Genomic DNA, 21,202 nt, shown 5'->3' with positions numbered 1-21,202 from the left:
AGAGACAGGCATGGGTGCGCCTCAACCGTCTCCGTACGGGCGTCGGCCTTTTCCGCTCAACCATGCACCAATGGGGAATGGCTTCTTCCTCCTCCTGTGAATGTGGTGACGAGGAACAGACCGCTGACCACATCATCAATGACTGTACCATCTTCAAGCCACCTAACGGAGTGGAAGGTCTGCGCGTCATGGATAATGAAACTAAAGACTGGCTGCTCTCTAGCAGCCTTCCAGTGTAGTCCGGGAACATCGTGAATCTGGGGTGGTAAAAGGATAGACCCTCGGCCCCAGAAGCTCAGACGACGACGACTGCGAAATTTGTAGTGAAATCAACTGTTAAAAATCACACGATTCTCCGTCTACAATAAGCTATAGCTCATAATACAAACGTAAAACTCATTCTTTCTATGACGCAGCAACAATGGTGCACGAAAAGGGCCAACAGCTTTTAGTTGGGTCCGTTTCTAGCATATTAATGGTTGTGTATAATTTCAATCATATCTTGTGTAAATCAATTTTATGATTTTGTTAAAGCTGGATCCTTCCTCATTGCAAAAAGTTAAAGAAACAGCGAAATACTCATGGGCTGAATCCGATCGACAAATACATGTAGGCTATTATTTTTTAGCTATAACTTTTACTTCATAGGCCAACAGTAGAATTATCCAAGATGTAAAAAAAATTTCAAAAGTAAAAATCCACTCGCTTTTTACTTGCTTGCGAAACGTCTTTTTGGAAGATGAAAACATGGTAGGTAGGCTACACTTTAATAGGCTAAGTCACAGAAGTTTACACATCATAACTTTTCAAAAGTAATTTAATTCACTTACAAATACGTCATTTTTTCCTTTCAAAATACCTGTTCCATTGCGTCACTTATCCTGAGATGATAATACAATGGGAAGGTTTGAAAAACACTGCGTCGTGACTTAACTCAGTTCCTGACCTTCGATTCCTTGATGGAATGATAGTCCAATTGTGTGAAATCCGTTTCCCGCTGTTCAGCTTTGAGTAATGTTAGGTAAACATAGGCTATGATGTCATTGTTATTCGTTGCGATAATGCATAAACTGACGAAAGGTTATGATTTTAGTCCAATGACATCGGGGAATGGCCCATGGAGCATTGAGTTCAACTCGTGAGGAGTTTGACTGATAATGTTTTTTCCATTTCCGACTCACACTACTGTAGGCTATTGTTTGAATGTTAATCTCCTCCAACGACGTATTTTTAGGACTTTAGATAGCCTAATTCCATTCACATACCGATAGACATATGCACAGTTATGCCTATCGAGCCTATTTTTCTGTTGATTTATTTATTTCAAGGATACAGGCATGACCAAAGACGCCTCAATGCTGAAAACTAACTATGGGGCAGCCTATCTTCCATTCCGTGGTGAAACATTAGATTTGTGTTAAGAAGCAAAAAAATTGAAGTAGCCTAACGAAGACTAGAAAACATATGAGAATAAGATCATTTCTATTTTTTCGTTGGTCTGTTGCTGGATCTTCCGTATTGTAGATAACAAGCTAGGTTAATTTTTTTGTGTGGCACTTAGGCTACTGATGCAAGAAAGCTAAATACCTGTCAAATAGGCTAGACCAGGGGTCACCAACATTTTTTGCATGCGGGCCACTTTGGCGATAAGGAGAGCTGTGGCGGGCCGCACAAATAAAATTTTAGGTAGGTTGACTCTTATGCCAGAAAAGAACAGATTTCGTACCCAGTATTCAGCGTTACATGTTGTTGGCCTAATATTTATCTTAAAATACTGCAGCAACAAAATTAGTCGAACAGCGCTACTGCCAGGCCAAGCTCATTTAACAACACTTTTGACTTCTTTAACAATGTGTTTTAAACGAGGCCACTTGTTTTGCGCACTTATAGCGAGTCCAACGAATAATCATCCTCAAGCAAGATTGGTGTTGTCACTTCGCTTTACAAAAGATATCTTGCAATTAACAGTTTCAGTAAACAAGAACATATTGCTGTTGGAAATTTTTAGCCAAGTGCCAAGGCGATTGAAGGCACGAAACGAAATTTTCTGTATTTTGCTGTAGGCCATAAAAGTTGTTTCTAAATAGCCTACTTTCGGCATAACGCTCTCACACTAACAAACCAAATTATTGTTTAAAAAAAGGGTCAAAATAGTTCATAGGCCATAAGTAAAGTTAATACATTGTGGAATATAATTTCCATTAACTTTAGAAAACGTCCCGTGTAGTTGCTCGCAATGTTCCCAACATGGCAGCAGTCAGGCATGTTACTTGTGAACCTGATGCTTCTGATGATCGCCCGCTCCGATGGTAAGTGCTGTGTTATTGTTTGAACTGAACGCTACAATTATGTTTGTAGCCATGCTATTTTTAAAGAAATCTTCAACTTTATGTTTTGTTTTTGCATCAAAGGAATGGCTTTTGCAAATTTTGGTTACTTAACATTCAAACGTTATTGCAGGTCATGACCACAAAACAACATAGGAGTTTATCAAATTGCATCAGCTAGGCTGCTTCATGGCTTAGCCTACTTCAATATTCCTCAAATGTGTTGGTTAGGAATTTCTCATGGGTTAAGTGCTTAGTTGGCTAGGCTATACTAAGACTTGTTTAAAAATATGAAATTACGGTTTAGGTTGAAGTTCTCCAAGAAGGGTAAGCCTAGATTTGAATGTATTGTCCTTGATTATGCTGTAGGTTGCCACAATTCTAGACAAGCTGAAAAAGAAAGGGAAAGAAGAGACACAAAGCAAGAAGCATACCACACAGCCGATTTAAGATCATATTTCTATAAGTGTATGGATTTCATGGTAAAAACAACTATAGGCTAATGTATGTGTAGGTTTTTTGTCTCTGCTTAATAATGTGTTAATCTGGTAATTGGTTGCAAACGAAAACTCGTTCAACTTTTAAACGCAAAATCATTCAATAGTGAAATTTTCGACTTCAAATAACGAGTCGTCATTTTTCAGATAGAATTTCGTAAAATCGAGTTCAAATTCATACATTTGCAAGTCCAAATGCAATTTAGAGTTCTCCAAGATTTGATCATTAACCATACTATTTCTACCTCATCAAATAAAAGTAGGCTTATAGGACTGTGGTGAAAACGGTGTAAACACAATTAGCCTACTATATCTGTTAGTCCACTCACGCCAACGTTATCCAGCTACCCAAAGGTGACCTGAGATGAAATTCATTTATCTTACAATTAAAACTGTAAAACGAAATTTGTTGTAATTGCTATTTTGCATTTGTAAAGTGAAAAACATAAAATCTTCCGTTGGGAAAGGCGGGGAAAAACAGACCTTGGTTTTAAAAAAAAATTAATAATAGATTAAAATAAAACTAATAACAGATTAAAATAACACTTTTGTATCTTCTTACTGTATCTTCTGAAAGCTTAATTTACATTAAATTTACTTGTTATTAAACCTAACTGTTGTGATGTATGGATATTCCTTCTAACAAGTTCACATAAATTCGCTTGATATTGACAACTAAATGAACTACAAGACGAAGCGGTCATACTACAGTAGGGGAAGGCGGGGCAAGTTGAGTACCGTAGGTTTTTATTAATCTATTTTTTTTTATTTCACTAATTTTTTCGAAGACTCAAGTATTGCATTTCAAAAACATGCTAATAAGCCTAGTTCTAAGACAAAAACTGGTTGGTTTTATTTATTATTTTGCATTGTATTCGAGTTTAAGTAACGATTGCACAACATGCCCCGGATTATTTTTTCCGGGCAAGTTGTGCAGCACAATGGGGCAAGTTGTGCAGCACAATGGGGCAAGTTGTGCAGCACCATGGGGCAAGTTGTGCAGCATAATGAGGCAAGTTGTGCAGCACCATGGGGCAAGTTGTGTAGCACCATGGGGTAAGTTGAGCAACACTAGGGGAAAATTAAGCAACATATTATGGCCAGCAAAAACACAGACAATTGTAACAATTCAGCTATTTTTACATTGATTAAACTTTCCCAGACTTTGAAACTATGTAAAAATGGCTAATAGGATATTAACAAAGGCGGTTTACATGAACTTTCAGCAAAATCAAACAAAAATTTAAGGCACTCAAAAATTCACAAAAATTCAATTCTCTGTAAAAAAAAATAGGTAAAAGTAAATACGTTGTTGTTGAAGCCGGGGCCTAGGATCACTTTCTGAATTAGGAGAGGGTGATTTTCAGTCAAGCGATGTGTCAAAAGCCAAATTAGTGGGGAATGTAATTTTGTATTAATCACCCTCTAATTCAAGTGTGTGTGTGGGGGGGGTGGGGAGTGAACACTCCATCATCCTAGCCCCTAGTTGAAGCTTCCGGAAAGTTAAAAATTATATCTAGGCCTAATCTGATCTGAAACCATTCGTCAACTTTAGTACAATAAAAAACAAATAATGTTGCCCCGTCATCAATTGCACAACTTGCCCCATTCACACTTTTTTCAAAGAACAAAAAATTTCAAGAAAACTAGCAAGTGTACGAAAAAATGTTAACTGCGAAAATACAACTACATCCTATGTCTACTGACCCCTACTACTAAAGTTTAACTAGTTCTACTATGCATCCAAAAAATTGAAATTTCGTTTGCATCCGAATTTAAATCCTAAGATCTAAACACCTTATATATTGTTAATCAAGCCTAACCTGCCCAAAAAACTGATAACTGCGATTCACGTGCTTTAAAAGGCATTATGGGCAGAATATAATAATGGCGATAAAGATTCATTACGCTCTTTATTTCCTTTCAAACGGGGACTTGCACAGCTTGCCCCGTTGCACAACTTGCCCCGCCTTCCCTTATGTCTATTTTGCTTTGAACGATCGGGGCAAAACAGACACCTAGAATAAAAATCTTTGTTTGTTTAAATAAACAAACGAAGAAAAATACATTAAGCTTTATAGCCTACTCCGGGCAGTGGTAGACTAACTGTAACATTTGACATGTAACATTTGACATGTAACATTTGACATTTAACATTATGTGACATTTTAATTAAAAAGATGCAAAAGTCCATGATATTTAATGTGTTTGCTCAAATAATGCACATTAAAGTTGGTCAAAACCAGCTACGGCTTTTCAATAAAAAGACAGGCAAGACGCAACAATACAACAGGGTTGTTTGACACAAAAATCCAGGAAGCGCTGTTAATCAAACTCTACAACCCAAATTAAACAAACAATTAGTTACGGGAGGCGCCTCCATTCTCCTCAACATTTACTAGACGTAGGCCTATCACATAGGCTACCCTGTGGTGCAAATTCTTTTGTATTTAGGCTACGTAGTTGCCTTTTACTAATGTAATTTGTTTTCCGTCAGTCTGTTTGTTTTTCACACTATTGCTTTTAATCGCTGGGTATTTCTTGATGCTTACAGTCAGTTAGCTAGTTAGGCTACCTTCAAGAAGTTGAAATTTATTGCATTTTTATAAATATTTTCAGATGCCTGATGACAGCTTAAGTTAAGCTGAAAACGTTCGACTGTCAAACTATTTGTAAACTATGTAAAATATATTGTTATAATGCTCAGCCCTGTTCTATTGTTGTGTCTTGCCTGTCTTTGGTAGAAGAAAGCAAACTCTCTCCCGAAACTATATTTTTAATAAAACTGTGCACTAGTAAATCTGTTTATTCCTAATATCTGACACAGCCTGGTTACCGTAGGCTACTACAATAACTGTGGCTACTACAATAACCGTCAAATGACGCCGTCAAATTGACGGCGTCAACGTACAACACTGATACCTAGTCTACACGTAATCATACAATTAACAAAAAAAGAAATTTTAATTTCTGGTTTTTGTAACACACACTATTTTGCTTTACAAATGTTTCTCTTTCTTCAGTGTTAATTTTATGGTCATGTGTAATGGCTTACCTTTTCGTAACCCACACTTTTTTTCCTTAAAGCTCATGCTTCTCTTTCTTTCTGGTCATGTGTAATGATTTACCTGACAAAAAGCACATTTCAGTTTATAATAGGGTTGTCAGATTTCTAGCCAAGTTCGAGAAATCAATCAGTTTTTACCAGGGCTGTGGAGTCGTAGGCCTACTCAGAATGGAGTTATAAATCGAGGAGTCGGAGTCGTATATTTTTCGTCTGACTCCACAGCCCTGGTATTCACCTCATTTGACAGATGTAAAACGTTTTGACAATTTAGTAGTTTTTAAATAGGCACTTGTCAAAACTTTTAATGTTTGGTAATACTTCTAGGGAATATTGTTTGAGAAATTGGTGCTGAAAATGTTGGCAACATGAGATAATTTGGATCTATCTCTGTGCACTGTCCTGTCTTCTTTATTTTTTATTTTTAGAGGTTTGTGGATTTGCTATAATGTTTTGTTTAGCTGGCAAGTGTACTGTTTGGCAGAAAACTAGATAACACAGCCAGTCTTCGCTTTCGATTTCAATAACTGGTTACCTTTTAATTTTCAAAAATATTTGACTTCTAGTCCCAGGTCTTTTGATCCACAGAGTGAAGATCATCCAAAAATGCCATAAACAGATCACAGCGTTGTGATTAAAAAGCTTGACAATTTTTCTGTAATATACTAATCTGATGATCTAGTATGATATTTCTTATGACAAGTTTAACAAGCACAGTTGTCAGCTCATGTCTATTATTAGGAATGCCAGTACAGTCACGGTTCAGCGCTTACGATATAAAGCAGTGTTTCCCACTTATAATGTAACAACACATTGTCACAATATCACATCCCCCTTTTTAAGAAAGAATTACCCATGAAATACACAGCACACATATTTACGTCACTCTGCAGGAAAGTCATCAATCTAAGCCAATAATGACTAATCACATGTAACAAAATTATATCTTCCCGCAGGACACAAAATACACAATTACGACATTTTATAATCCTTGAATTTATCAGGGATTTTACGAGATCTGCTAGATCTTCTCAACTGAGTATCAGGCATTTGTTCTCGGTCCTCAGGGGGACAGTACTCAGTTTCATCTATGTCCTGTAAGTTAACTGTTTCAGAAATAGGTTTGGTTTGAACAGGTAGTGTTACATCAATAAACCTTTTTCGCAAATGCATTCTATTGCGCCTGATAATCAAGCCTGATTCAAGTTTGATTAGATACCTGCGAGCATCATAATAGCACTCCAAGATTATACCGTATCTGTCCCAACGTTTAGTGATATGATTCTGTATACATACAGGATCACCAACTTTTAGTGGTTTCAATTGTTTCACACTTTTGTTGTAATAGTCTTCTAGTCTCTCTTTTCTTTTGGCAGCCTCACGATCGACACGGAGCTTTTCATCGTGCCAACTTCTTTGTAACACACTTTTGTGGCAGGGAATCAAATCTTGCACTGAGTGATTATATAGCATGATTGCTGGAGATAAACCGGTGGATTTATGTGGAGTATTTTTCCATTGCAGCATGCCTTTCACCCATTCATCATTCATTCGCAGTGATTGTCCTTTTCCCTTCCAGCATTTACGAAGCAAGCCCTTAGCCCACTTCACAGCAGATTCAGCAACAGAATTTCCTTGTGGGTACCATGGTGATGACGGAGACCACTTCACGCCCCACCGCGAAAAGAAATCTTCCAACTCAGCTGAGCCAAACGGTGGTCCTCCATCGCTCCAAAAGTAGTCGCACACAGCTGTGTTGACAAACCATTCACGGAGGAAACCGATAACACAATTAGCATCTGGATGCTTAACTGGCCCTTTAACATCAAAATATCCGGAATACCAGTCAACAATAACTAAGAATTTGTCACCATTTAAATCAAACCAATCAGCAGAGATAATTTCGAAAGGCTGACTTGGTGATGGAAGGTGCCTCAGCGGTTGCTTGGCATGACTGGGGCGGTCATTCTCACACTGCTTGCAACTACGGCAAGTGTTTTCAATATCATTGTCAATATTAGGCCAATATACAACAAGTCGTGCTCGAGCCTTTGAGCCTTCAATACCTCTATGGCCAGCATGCAATTCAGAAAGCACAGACTTACGCAACTTTTGCGGGATCAACAATCTTGTGCCCTTCAGTATAAAGTCATCGTCACTGAGCAGTAGTTCATTTCGAACATTCCAGTAAAGATGCAACTTCTCGGGTAGGTTGAACTTCTGTTGAGGAAATCCTTGAACAATTTGATTTTTTAACAGCTGATATTCAAGGTCATTTTTTGCTTCATCACGAACTCGCTCAAGGCGAAAAGAGCATTCAGCCTCTTGAGCTTTTGCAATTCTCATAGTGTTCATGTTAAACTGTTGCAGGTCTTGATCAATTTGGTCACTCTTGTCAGGTTGGTCTACACAGGGTGCCTGGAAAAACTGTCAGCAACTTTATTCTGTGAGCCTGGTATATGCTCCACAACGAAGTTAAAGTCCATCAGTTTTATCAGACATCTCAAAATCCTGGTGTTGTCTACTTCATCAAGGCGACGTTTATTACAAATAGTGACCAACGGTCGATGATCGGTAAAAATTTTAAACATTGTGCCTGCCAGAAAAATTTTACACTTTTTTGTCGCATAGACAATGGCTTGTAGTTCTAGTTCAATCGGAGCATATCGTGTTTCAGCTGGTTGCAAAGTTCTCGAACCAGTCTGAATGGTCTTCCAGGATTTATCGGATTGCTCCTGTTTTAAATAAAATCCGAGACCATTTTTTACGCTAGCATCAGTAAACAATTGCAATGGTGCACCTGGTCTATAATAACCAATGGTTTTCTCACTTGCCAAAATTTGTTTAGCCTCTTTAAATGCTTGGACATGAAATTCATTCATTTTGAAAGGTTCATCTGATTTTTTCAACAATGGGCGAAGAGGTTGCATGGCTTTTGCTAAGTCACGATTAAAAGGTGCCAGTTGATTAGCCATACCTTGAAATGACTGCAAATCTGTCAAGCATTGTGGTTGTTTGAAATTAGAAATTGCTTTGAAAATTTTGTCCTGCATCTTATAACCATGCTCATTAAGCACAATACCAGCAAATTTTACTTCCTTTTGAGCAAAAGTAAATTTGTCTTTATGCAGACGAATACCACTTTCTCTACATTTATGCAGAAATTTTTTGACATGATTAACATGCTCAATTAAGTCATTCGAAGAATATACAACATTGTCATCTACTACCTTGTGAGTGTTGGTCAATCCATACAGCTCCTCAGTCATTCTACGATTGTAGTGTTCGCTGATTGAGTTTATCCCAAAAGGTGCTCTTTCATAACGATATCGACCAAAAGGGGTAATGAAGGTTGTAAGAGGCTTGCTTTCTTCAGCCAATTGAATTTGATGATAGCCTTTCCATGCATCGAATGTGGAGAAAGTTTTGGCTTGATCAACTTTGATGCTTTGTGCTACTTCCAGCACACTCGGCGTAGTGTAGTGTTCACGTAAACAATACTTATTTAAATGGCGAAAATCGACACAAAGACGTACCTTCCCATTAAATTGTCCATTTTGATTTTTCTTTGGCTGGATGACAATTGGATTCACCCATTCTGTTGGGGTGGTCACTGGTGTGATGATGCCTTCCTTTAGCAACTCATTAAGTTCCTCTTGTAGTGCATTTTCGTATGCCACCGGAATTCTTCTGGCTTTTGTAATACAACAAGGAACTGCTTCTTCTACCAGTGAAATCTTAAACTTTTCCCCTTTCATTGGTGGTTGGCTTTCAAATACGTCCTTAAATTCGGAGAGCAACTGCTGTTTCGCTTGCTCAACACTGTCATTTACAGTGGTATTTACACCAAATGGTACATCATTTAAAACCACACTACCAAACCCATAAGGAACAACAACATTCGATTGAATTTGTAGCTCCGGATTTCGATCAGCTTGTGTTGTGATGTTGACAATACCCAGGGATTTTGACACATCAATTGCAAGCAATGGTGTTTTGACACTTTCAAACACAACCAATTTAGATTCAATTTCTTTCTGTCCAAATTTAAATGTGGCTTCAACAAAACCCAAGGATGACATAGTTTCTCCAGTTGCAGTTGCAGTATTGCACATGTCTCTGGTAGGTTTAGTTAGGCTATTTTTTGTCAAGCCTAAATCCAGCAAGCTGTTTGGTCCGATCACTGTCCAGTCAGAACCAGTGTCAATCATAAATTCTTTTTCATGGCTACCCCCTGCTGCAGTGTAAACACCAACACGTACAGTTTCAGTTTTAGTACCAATATGAGAGACCACAGCTCCTGATTGTTTATGCTGCTTTTTCTTTGCAAAGCACATACGTTCAAAATGGCCAATTTTGCCACAGAAATTACATTTTTTATCCCCAGCGGGACACTTAGGGCCATGATGCCCTCCACATTTTTTACATTCTTTAGCCTTATTGCCTTTTGATAAGGTAGGTTTGAATGGCTTTTGAAAAAGATTTACTGACCTTTCAGTTGAAAATGTTTCTTCAGTCTTTTGGACAGCTTCAAATGCTTCCATGAGTTGGATTGCTTTTGCCAAAGTTAAATCAGAACCAGCTTCAAATAATTTTTTCTGTGCAGCTGGACTATGTATATGAAACACTATCTTATACAGCAAAAATTCATCAATGATAATTTGTTTGTCATCATCACAGACTTTTGAATCAAATTTGCAAGGTGCAGCCAAACTTACAATTTCAGCATAAAATTGCTTGAATGATTGATTGGGTCGTTGCTTGCACTCTTCAAAGGCATGCCTGCAAATCCAAACTCCATCTGATATACCAACAACATCAGATAATGATTTTAAGATCTCTTTCAGATTCTCTCTTTTATCATTAGATAACTGCAATCTTAACGCAGATATCCTAACAAATGAAGATGATGTCACTGAGGCTTCTAAAGCAGCCCATTTAGTTTCCCAACTCACGGTTGTCTCTTCAAAACCTCCCTCTCTGATAAAATTTTCAAACTGTCTTTTCCATGTCAAGAATGCTTCTCCCATGTGGACAGATAAATCCAAGTCTTCCTTCACGAAAACTTTCTTCAAGCTCCAATCAAGCTTAGCTGGTGCCATCTCTGTACAGGTTTAGAGCGGCGACGCCATGTAATATACTAATCTGATGATCTAGTATGATATTTCTTATGACAAGTTTAACAAGCACAGTTGTCAGCTCATGTCTATTATTAGGAATGCCAGTACAGTCACGGTTCAGCGCTTACGATATAAAGCAGTGTTTCCCACTTATAATGTAACAACACATTGTCACAATATCAACATTTTCTGGATGAGCATGTTTCAGAGCATGGAAAAAAATCAAATTTATAATTTCTACAAACCGTAAACAACCTTACCTTAATATTTTTTTAGACAAAAAGTTAAAATGCCGACAATGCAGGATCTGGAAAAAGTTGGGAAAAGACCAGTGTTTTAACAAAGCAAAATAAAAAACCCATTGTCCGAAAAAGTAAAGCACTATATGGGTGTGAGGGCTTGGCCCCCGAAAATCTTTACTAGTATAGGGGAAGGCGGGGCAAGTTGTGCAAGTCCCTGTTTGAAAGGAAATAAAGAGTGTAATGGATCTTTAACGCCATTATTATATGTTAGCCTACCTATAATGCCTTTGAAGCACGTGAATCGCAGTTATCAGTTTTTTTGGCAGGTTAGGCTTAATCAACGATATGAGGTGTTTAGGTCTTAGGATCTACATTCTGATGCAAACGAAATTTTGATTTTTTGGATGCAAAGTAAAACTAGTCAAACTTTAGCAGTAGGGGTCAGTAGACATTAGGTGTAGTTGTATTTTCGCAGGCAAAATTTTTCGTACATTTGTTACTGTAGTTTTCTTGAAATTTTTTGTTCTTTGAAAAAAGTGTGAATGGGGCAAGTTGTGCAATTGATGACGGGGCAAGTTGTGCAACTGTTCCTGTAAACCGCCTTTGTTAATTTACAAATGTTGTAGCCTATTAGCCATTTTTACATAGTTTCAAAGTCTGGAGATAGTGAATGAATGTAAAAATAGCTGATTTGTTAAATTGTCTGTGTTTTTGCTGGCCGTAATATGTTGCTCAACTTGCCCCTAGTGTTGCTCAACTTACCCCATGGTGCTACACAGCTTTCCCCATGGTGCTGCACAACTTGCCCCGAAAAAATAATCCGAGGCAAGTTATGCAATCGTTACTTAAACTTGAATACAGTGCAAAATAATAAATAAAACCACCAAGTTTTTGTCTTAAAACTTAGCTTATTAGCATGTTTTTGAAATGCAATACTTGAGTCTTCGAAAAAGTTAGTGAATAAAAAATAGATTAAAAAAAAACTGCTCAACTTTCCCCGCCTTCCCCTAATCTTTTTTGGTCACTTTTTAGGCATTTGTGGCGCAATAATGTTTTTTTTTTTTATGAAAATGCACAGGTACTTTGTGTGTAATTAATAGGTCGCTTTATGGGTAACAAAATTTATTGAAATAAAATTGAATTTAGGTAGAAGGTTTAGCTTAAAATTTAAGTTAGCCTACCATTTCAAAAAACATCAATCATGACCACAAAAGAATTTCAATAATTTATTTCTTGAAAATTTTTATAGCCCAGCATGATAGCCTTTCAGCAGGCTAGCACTTCGACTATCTGAGGTGTCCTCACCTTGCTTCACCTCATGCATATTCACAGTAGGCTTCACTTTATAATCTATCTCAACAACGATAGCTCAGTTGGTTAGCGCGTGACTTTTGGAACGAAGAAGCTTCAAGATCAAGCGGCGCTGGTTCAACTCTCGGGTTGTGCACTTGAGCAACGCAAGTTAAGGACTGCTTTTCATACAGCAGCTTCTAATGGATAGAATAATTCCAGGCAACCAGACTTCAACAGTCTGAAACTTCACTCTGTCAATCTCGGTGACCGGGCCTGCGTCAGTGATTCGCAGCCTCTACAAGTATGCGAAACTACCGGGATCAAGCTCTGCAAAAAGCTTTTCCAGTCCGAGCAAAAAGATTCAATCAATCAACACCGAAATTTATCAATTTAATTGTTAATTAACTAGTCTATTAGAGTGAGTAGTCTTTACTTCGTAATATTAGGCCTATGATTATTTCGTGAGTTTTTATGGGATATAATTTTTTTTTACTTCTTTTGAAATTTACTTCCTGAAATTATGTATGCCCAATATTGCTGGTTAGATGAAAAAAATGTGGTCGAGCGAGAAAAGCAAGCGAGAATTTTTTTCAAAAAGAGAAGTAAACTTACATGTTAAATACTTGAAATTTCAAGCCGAAAAATGCTGCACGAACTATATATGCGTGGGCCCCTATAGACAGGAGCGGGGGTCCAGCGGAGATTTAGGAATCAGTAAATACAACCTTGCATGATTTAAGCTATTGATAAACGAGATTTTGTAGCAGCTTTTTTGTCTTTTAAACAGTTAAAAACATTTAACAGACCAAAATCAGTGAGTCCCTAAACAGCCGTTTCCCCCCGGCCGAGGGGCACGGAGGGCGGTTAACACGGCCTTGCTTCAGAGTATTTTTGGCTCGGGCCAGAAACCAAATCCTACAGCGGGCCAAATATTTTTACGAGCTTCCCGGACCGTATTTGGCTCGCGTGCCACAGGTTATCCTTGCTATAGCCTATACTGTGCAGTAAAACAATAGGCTATGGTTGTCTGGGCAGGTTTATTCTAGGCTATGAGGCTACCGACCTGATTAGCGGTGTGTTTTAGGTTGAAAGTTCAAATTATGACTGGATAGCGATTGTCGACTATACCGTATTAGAAAGTTCGTGGCATTTGAACACTGCTGAAGTCTATTGTGGGTAAGAAATTGATATTAAACTGATACTGTAATTTTTACTCTGTGTTAAATCATGTTATTTGTATTGGTACGAACTATAACTGCTGATAACTTAAAACTAAAATAATCATATATTTTGTAGTCTATGCAATAGGCCTACTATACATATCATTAGAAACTTACAATCTAAATATAAATTTCTTTTAGTTCATTTCTTGTAATAGCCAAAGATAAAATTTTCACTGTAGACCAGGGCTACTCAACTGGCGGATCGCGGTCCGAATCCGGACTTTCTGGGTATTGAAGGTTTACTTCGGGCTTCTGGAAGAATAACCTCATTGCCACATTTTAGGGTCTCTTTAAACAGATTTTCATGAGGGAAAAGCAATTTTTTGTGATTATCCAAGGAGCTGGGGGCTTCGCCCCCAGACCCCCCAATGCTTTGACGTCTTCTCTAATGTGCGATCCACACAGCTACGGTACACTACAAAGAAACACAATACATTTTTTCCTTTTTTATTTCTTTGTTTGTGTCAGGCAAAAATCCAAGTCGTGCTACATACTACCTGATAAGTGTTTCGGTGCTCGTAGGCTACTGGTTGTTTTTCGTGGTTGCATATGAAATATTCACCGGACCGCAAAAATATTCAACTTGTCAAAATGGACCTTTGCTAACATTAGTTGAGTAGCCCTGCTGTAGCCCTACCTGATGTTATAACATGGTGAAATGTGAAATCGATAACGTTTACAATTTCACAAACTCAAAATTTATAGGCTACAGTCCAACTTTGAGGTTATGAAATTGTGAACACATATACTCTCGGACATATACGCACGGTACCATACTTAAAGCGTGATTGTAGGTACACCTTACTTACACCCATAGCGGTGGGATGGCGCAGCGGGTAAGGCGCTCGCTTTCCAATCACGCAATCCTGGTTCGACTCCCGGCTTATGCTGGTTGTTGACAAACACCGCTCACCTCTACCCAGGGTGTAATAAATTGGGTGGGCGTAATTGTTGAAGTAAAGGCGGCCGAGAGAAAGGAACTGGCCACCCTACTCTCGTTAGTGCCGATGGCTTAGTATAATGAGAACCTTATCTTCTCATCCCCCAATGCTTGGATTCAAGTATGGGACTCACCTTTTACTTACACCCATGACGACCTGTATATACAGTAGATTGCTATGCTTACACCATAGAAAAATTTATAGCTACATTATTACAACGGTCAATCACAATTACCAAAACTAAAGAAGATCTTTTAAATTCAGTCCTGCAGGTGGTGGGTCAACAAAGGAGTGCTGGCAGAATCGGATCGGTTCTTACCTTCAAATGAACTCAAGCCTTCGAGCACCTGCTAGAACTTGCATTGCACATTATTCACAAGATCAACCACTAGGCATAAGTAAGATATAAACAGTTAAAAAGACTATCAGATATTTAACGAACATTTTTGCACTTCGGTTAATGCACATACTATGTTATCCAAAAGAGGGAAGAAGTATCTTGAGCTGGTGCAATACATTCTGTAATTTAACTTAGGCTATAACCACATAAAGCCTAGATATGAATTATTAACATTATTCGAAATACCCTGAAAATAAACATCATGTGCAAGCCAACTCTTACCAGAGGCAGTCATCTAGCTTTACCAAACCGCGCTGCCTACACTGAACCAGTAGCTAGCGTTTGTATGATTATCAGCTACTGACACCAAATTCAACAAAAAGCTTAGGTCAGCATCAGGGGCGCCGGAAGCGTGTGGGCAGGGGGGCGGATGCCCTGTTGAATCAATGTAAAAATGGCGGATTTTGTTGTCTGGGTCACCACTTTAATTACTGTATAAAGCAGTGGCCTAACGCAGACACACTCAGAGAAAGAGACTGGCTGGATTTACAGTACGTCAATTCAAGCCTACTTTACAAATTTGAGACAAATTACAAGGTGTCTAGGCTTTTGCCCAATAAAAAGAAAACAACCCAAAATGTTGATTGTGTTCGCGTTGATGATAAACTGGAAAGCGATCCAAAAATAATAGCTGAGAGTTTTAATTACTTTTTTGCCAATATCGGAAGCCACCTCGCAGAACGAGTCAAAACTGATAAAACAAATAATTTTAAAGACTTTTTAAGCAACCGTGTTTCCTCTTCTATTTTCCTTGAACCACCAGACGTGTACGAAATAATAGAAGAAATACATCAGCTAAAGTTAAATAAATCAGCAGGGAGTGATGGTATCTCGCCTTATTTCCTTCGAATCTCTTCGACTATCATAGCCTTGCCTCTATCCATCCTTTTCGACCACGCATTTTCGAATGGCATATTTCCAGATGTTCTCAAAATTGCTAAAGTCATTCCAATTTATAAATCTGGAAGCAAACTCGAAACAAATAATTATAGACCAATTTCTCTACTCTCATGCTTTTCAAAGATTCTAGAAAAGTTAATGTTCAAACGTTTGACGTCGTTTATAAATAAGCATTCGATCTTAACGCCTACTCAGTATGGCTTTCGTGCCAACCATTCAACAAGTCATGCTGCTTTAGACATTATTACCTCCTCATACGAGCAAATGCAGAACAATAAATTGACTGGACTTGTTTTACTAGATCTTAAAAAAGCCTTTGACACAGTTCATCATGAAAAACTCTTGCATAAACTTGATCATTATGGAATTCGAGGAGTTGCCAATGCCTTACTTACTTCCTACTTGAAAAATCGTAAACAATTTGTGTCTATTGGTCAAGAAAATTCTACATTAAAAGAAATAAAATTTGGTGTCCCTCAAGGGTCCATATTAGGACCGCTTCTCTTTTTACTTTATATAAATGATATATCTAACTGTGTTTCTTCTGTTCCTAGATTATTTGCTGATGACACTTGTCTTGTTATTAAAGCCGATAATTTATTAAGTCTTCAAAATTTAATTAATCTTGAACTGAAAGGAATCAAACGTTGGATCACAGCCAATTCACTTACGATAAATGCTTCTAAGTCTAACTTTTTAATAATTGCACCCAAGACCAACCAACAATCAACTAATGTTGAAGTATTTTACGGCAATACCCAACTAAAAAATGTTCACACTGCTAAATACCTTGGTATCTTAATTGACAAAAATCTATCTTTTCTTCCTCATATTGATGCTCTATCTTCCAAACTCTCCAAATCTGTTGGCATACTCTCTAAATTAAAACATTGTTTATCTACCAAAGCTATGCTTCAGCTTTACTATTCTCTTGTGCATCCTTACCTAATATACGGACTGACAATTTGGGGGTCGTCATACAAAACACATATTGGAAAGCTTGGTGTTTTGCAAAATAAGGCAGTCAAAGCTGTTGTGAAAGGCAAATGGGCTGACCATGTCACACCCTTTTATAAACAACTAAATATCCTTAAGTTAAAAGATCTGTACAACTTTGAAATTGCTAAGTTTATGTATCAGTTTAGTTTTAATTTATTACCCGACACTTTTCAAAACTACTTTAAAAAATGTAACCAAATTCACAACTTTTCTACTCGAAACTCGACCAACCTAGATTACTATTATTATCGATACACAACCACAAAACTACAACGCTCAATAAAATACTCTGGCGCAAAAATTTGGAATAATATATCAGATGAAATTCGCAAATCCTCATTCACAACTTTTAAAAGAATGTACAAAAAGAAAATTATTGACTCGTATTAAACAAATGCTAAATTAACCTACTAATCAGTTTTTTGATTTCTTATCATCTTGGACAGCTTCACCGTTATTTATGTATTATTATCTCTTTGTCTCAATTATTCAATTATAATTATCATTGATGAGTTAAGGGGGGCTGCTTGACTTGAAGACCTTGAACGGTCACTTCGCAGCCTCCCGCTGCTGTGATGCTACCATCATTTTTTACTCGTTTTTTTTTTATTGTAAACTTTTCAACAGTTTTACTGTACATTGTGTTTTGATTTATTGTACATATTTTTCGCAGCGGCCAATAAATAAACAAACCAACCAAGGTGTTAAAAAATATGTAGGAAGAATTTTTCTGTTGTCAATTAAAACCAATATGTGATACACTATTTCAAATCAGAAACGAAGAAGCAAGACCTCCATAATTAAGAGAAGACCTGAAGTACGGTAGTCTAAATTCTTTTAAATTTTATGTGTTTCTTCAACGTTAAACTTACAAATACACAACTTTTATTTTTGGAATAGGCAATGCCCCTTTGTTCTCTCCGAAATAATTAAATGTAAAACAGAATTATTTGTGATGAGCTAAGTCGAAATCTTTACTTCTAGATCGTTACGAGAATCGCACAGTCAGAGAAAAACGACAAGCAGCTCATGACAACCCGCAAAAGATGGAAGCTGAGTTGACTTTCTATGCTGAATGTCTGTCAACGTCTATAACCTACGTAGATGTTCCTTTGAATTACGAGCAACTGTCTCTGTTTATACGAAATGATGCTCAAGATCCGTAAGAATTTTATTTTTATATTAGTCTTTCTTGAACAACTTCTGTAGAAGATATTTTTAGATTTACAAAACGTTTGCCTCCCGAGCATCTGCTGATAAGGGCATTTTACGATATTTGAAAGGATTTCGATTCAGCACTCACTATTTCAACAAAAACTTCACCACCAAGCAGACTACAAACCGAACACCTAATTCATTAGCTATAAATGTTTATTCTCTGAATAAAAAAATTATAAGCTAAGCTACCGGTACTAACAGTTTTCTGTTCCTAATTTCAAACGTAAAGGGTTTGAACTACTGATGAAGTTTGAATTGTAATTACTGTAATAAGATGTTACTAGCAGCAATTTTATTTCACCCATTGCCAAATGCTCCATTCGGTTAACGATGATCCTGAAAAGATGTCGCCAAGCGACCAGACTTGAAACAGTGTGCATAATTTTAAATTATTCTTCGATCTAAAGCACCTAAATATTATTTTTTGTGGATTTAACAAAAAGATGGCGAAGCGGATAAGGCGTTGGCTTTCCAATAATACAAACCAGGTTCGACTCCGGTTTTAAGCTGGTTGTCGAAAACATCTCACGTCTACCTAGGTTGTAATAAAGTGGGTCGGCATAATTGCCAAAGGAATGGCGACCGATAAAAAGAAACCAGCCACCCTACTCTCCTTAGTACCGAAGGCTTAGTACAATGAGAACCTTATGTTCTCATCCCCGACATTTGGAATCAAGTATGGTAGTTTACCATCATTACCTTTTTAAACAAAAGAATAAATAACAAAATATAGCCCATCTTTGACAGAGACAATTTATAACCCACAGCGCAGCCTATACTGATTTTGTTGTCTCGCAGGTGTAGCACGATGAAAGGGAGCGGTTATCAAGCTCCAACATGGCCATTTAAGTTTGTAGCTTTGACCCGATCAGATTCACAACTGCGGAGCCAACTTAACGTGTGTGGCAAACATTACTTCCCTCCAGGTAAGAATACTTGGCATGTACGCAGAGAAAACCCTATGCAAAAAAATTTCATTTGTTGACCTTGTTGTTGACTTGTTGACCCAGAGCAAGGTGGCTTGCAGGTCGCTCCAACAGGGAGGTTCACAGGTCACGCACCACGTGACCGATGATTTTTTTGCTCTCAGCCTAAAACCTGAACTTTTAGTCTCACTCAACATTGCTAAAAACAATACTAATTTATCGTACATTAACCACTTATCACTGAAAGCCAAGACATCACTCAATCTAAAAAACTAGAAAACATGTTGTACGACCTCAAAAACTTACAAAATTATGTCAAAATCAGCAATGAGGTCTCCTGTCCACAAATCAGCTCAAAAAATGACGTTACTTCCTAGGAAAACCTAACGAAGCGTGTCAAAGCCAACAATATCCACATTTGGCACTAAATAGTTGTATAAAAAAAATTACGGGGTGTGGTTCGCAGGTCACCCCTGTTCACAGGTCCTTGTCTTCCCCTACAAAGTTTCTATGGGGAGAGTATAGAGCTATTCGCTGTTTCACTGAATGTAAATTAAATTATTTTATGAATGTCACATGTTATTCGTTTTTAAACGCTAAATTAAGTATTGTATTCTGCAGTGCTTTCAAATTAACAAAATGTCAGAAGCTCATGCAGTGCCGGTCTTTGGGGTGTGCAAACCGTGCGATCGCACAGGGCCCGCAAATTAGGGGGCCCACAATTTACTCAAAAGATGCAGTAATTTTGTTATTTCCAATGGAAAAATTCAACAAGTGAATTCAACAAAGGAATTAGCAACAAGAAAACATAGAGACTCAACGAGTGCAACCTATTTCGTCCTCTGAACATTTCGTTACCTTAAAAGATCGAGAAAAAAAACAGAGCCGAAGTCGCTGATCGGAGTTGCCGCAAACATTTCAAAATTTCTCTCGATCTTTTTAGGGGACGAAATAGGTCGAAATTTGATTTTGTTACTCCGATTTCAGGGTAAAAAATCGGGGTACGAAATAGGTTGCATCCAGACTCAACATAGAGACATAGCTTTATTTCCGAAAAATGCAACAGAAAGTATGATCTTATCCTTTTACTATGCCACCGGACAGCACCATTTTACAGTAATATTCACACCCAAATTTTTGGTGAACATGCTCTCAGAATGCCCCAAATTCAAAGTAATTTTTTAAGATTTTCTGGGGGCGGTCCCCCAGACCCCCCGCTGCTAGGTGTCGCCTTCGGCGACCACGCCGCCCGTCAAACCACTCCACCTCCCCTTTCTAAATACCTAGCAACGCTACTGAATTGGATCATTGTCATTGGGGCCCGCAAAGCATATTCCGCACAGGGCCCGAAATACCCTAAGACCGGCACTGAGCTCATGTTTCTAAGAAGGCAAAACTGACCACTGAGACAATCTGAGACATTACCATTTTATTGAAACAATATGTACAATTGTGCATGATGTTTTGTTAGAATAAAATTTGAAATTAAAATTATGTGCATTCAAGTAGTTAAGCTTAAGTGTGCAAATTAAGAGGGTTTGCTTAATTGGTTTATTAAGTATTATTTTATAAAGGACTAAGATTGAACACGCCCTTGAGTTTTCTGACCTATGTGCAATACAGTTTCGACTAGTGGCGTTCATGAGGCGTCAACATAGCAAAGTGGTCCATCGGATATTTTTTTTTTAAATATGGTCCATGGGTCAAAAAAGGTTGAGAATCACTGGTCTAAATGGCTAGCGTGGAAGCTGCATCGTTATGCTTAGAGAATCGCAATTGCTCGCTGTACTAGTGAGTACTCAGCCTTGTGCTTATAGCCAGGAAGAACGCAGGAAAAAACAGGTAAAACCAGGGTAAAAGCAACTTTGAAGTCATCACAGATGTATTTGAAACAAAGTTTATGCCAAGACATCATGAGCGGCCTCTGAGAAAAAGTTGGAAACCAGCAGCAATGCATTTTTGCAAGGCAACGTTTATCCAGCATAATAAGCGAGTAAATTTAAGTTTTTAAATATTGTAAGTCAACGCTTGAAAGAGTTGGCTAACAACTTT

The sequence above is a fragment of the Aplidium turbinatum genome, chromosome 1 (genome assembly GCF_918807975.1).
Source record: "Aplidium turbinatum chromosome 1, kaAplTurb1.1, whole genome shotgun sequence".
NCBI lineage: Eukaryota > Metazoa > Chordata > Ascidiacea > Aplousobranchia > Polyclinidae > Aplidium > Aplidium turbinatum.
Note: the sequence above shows the minus strand (reverse complement) of the source record.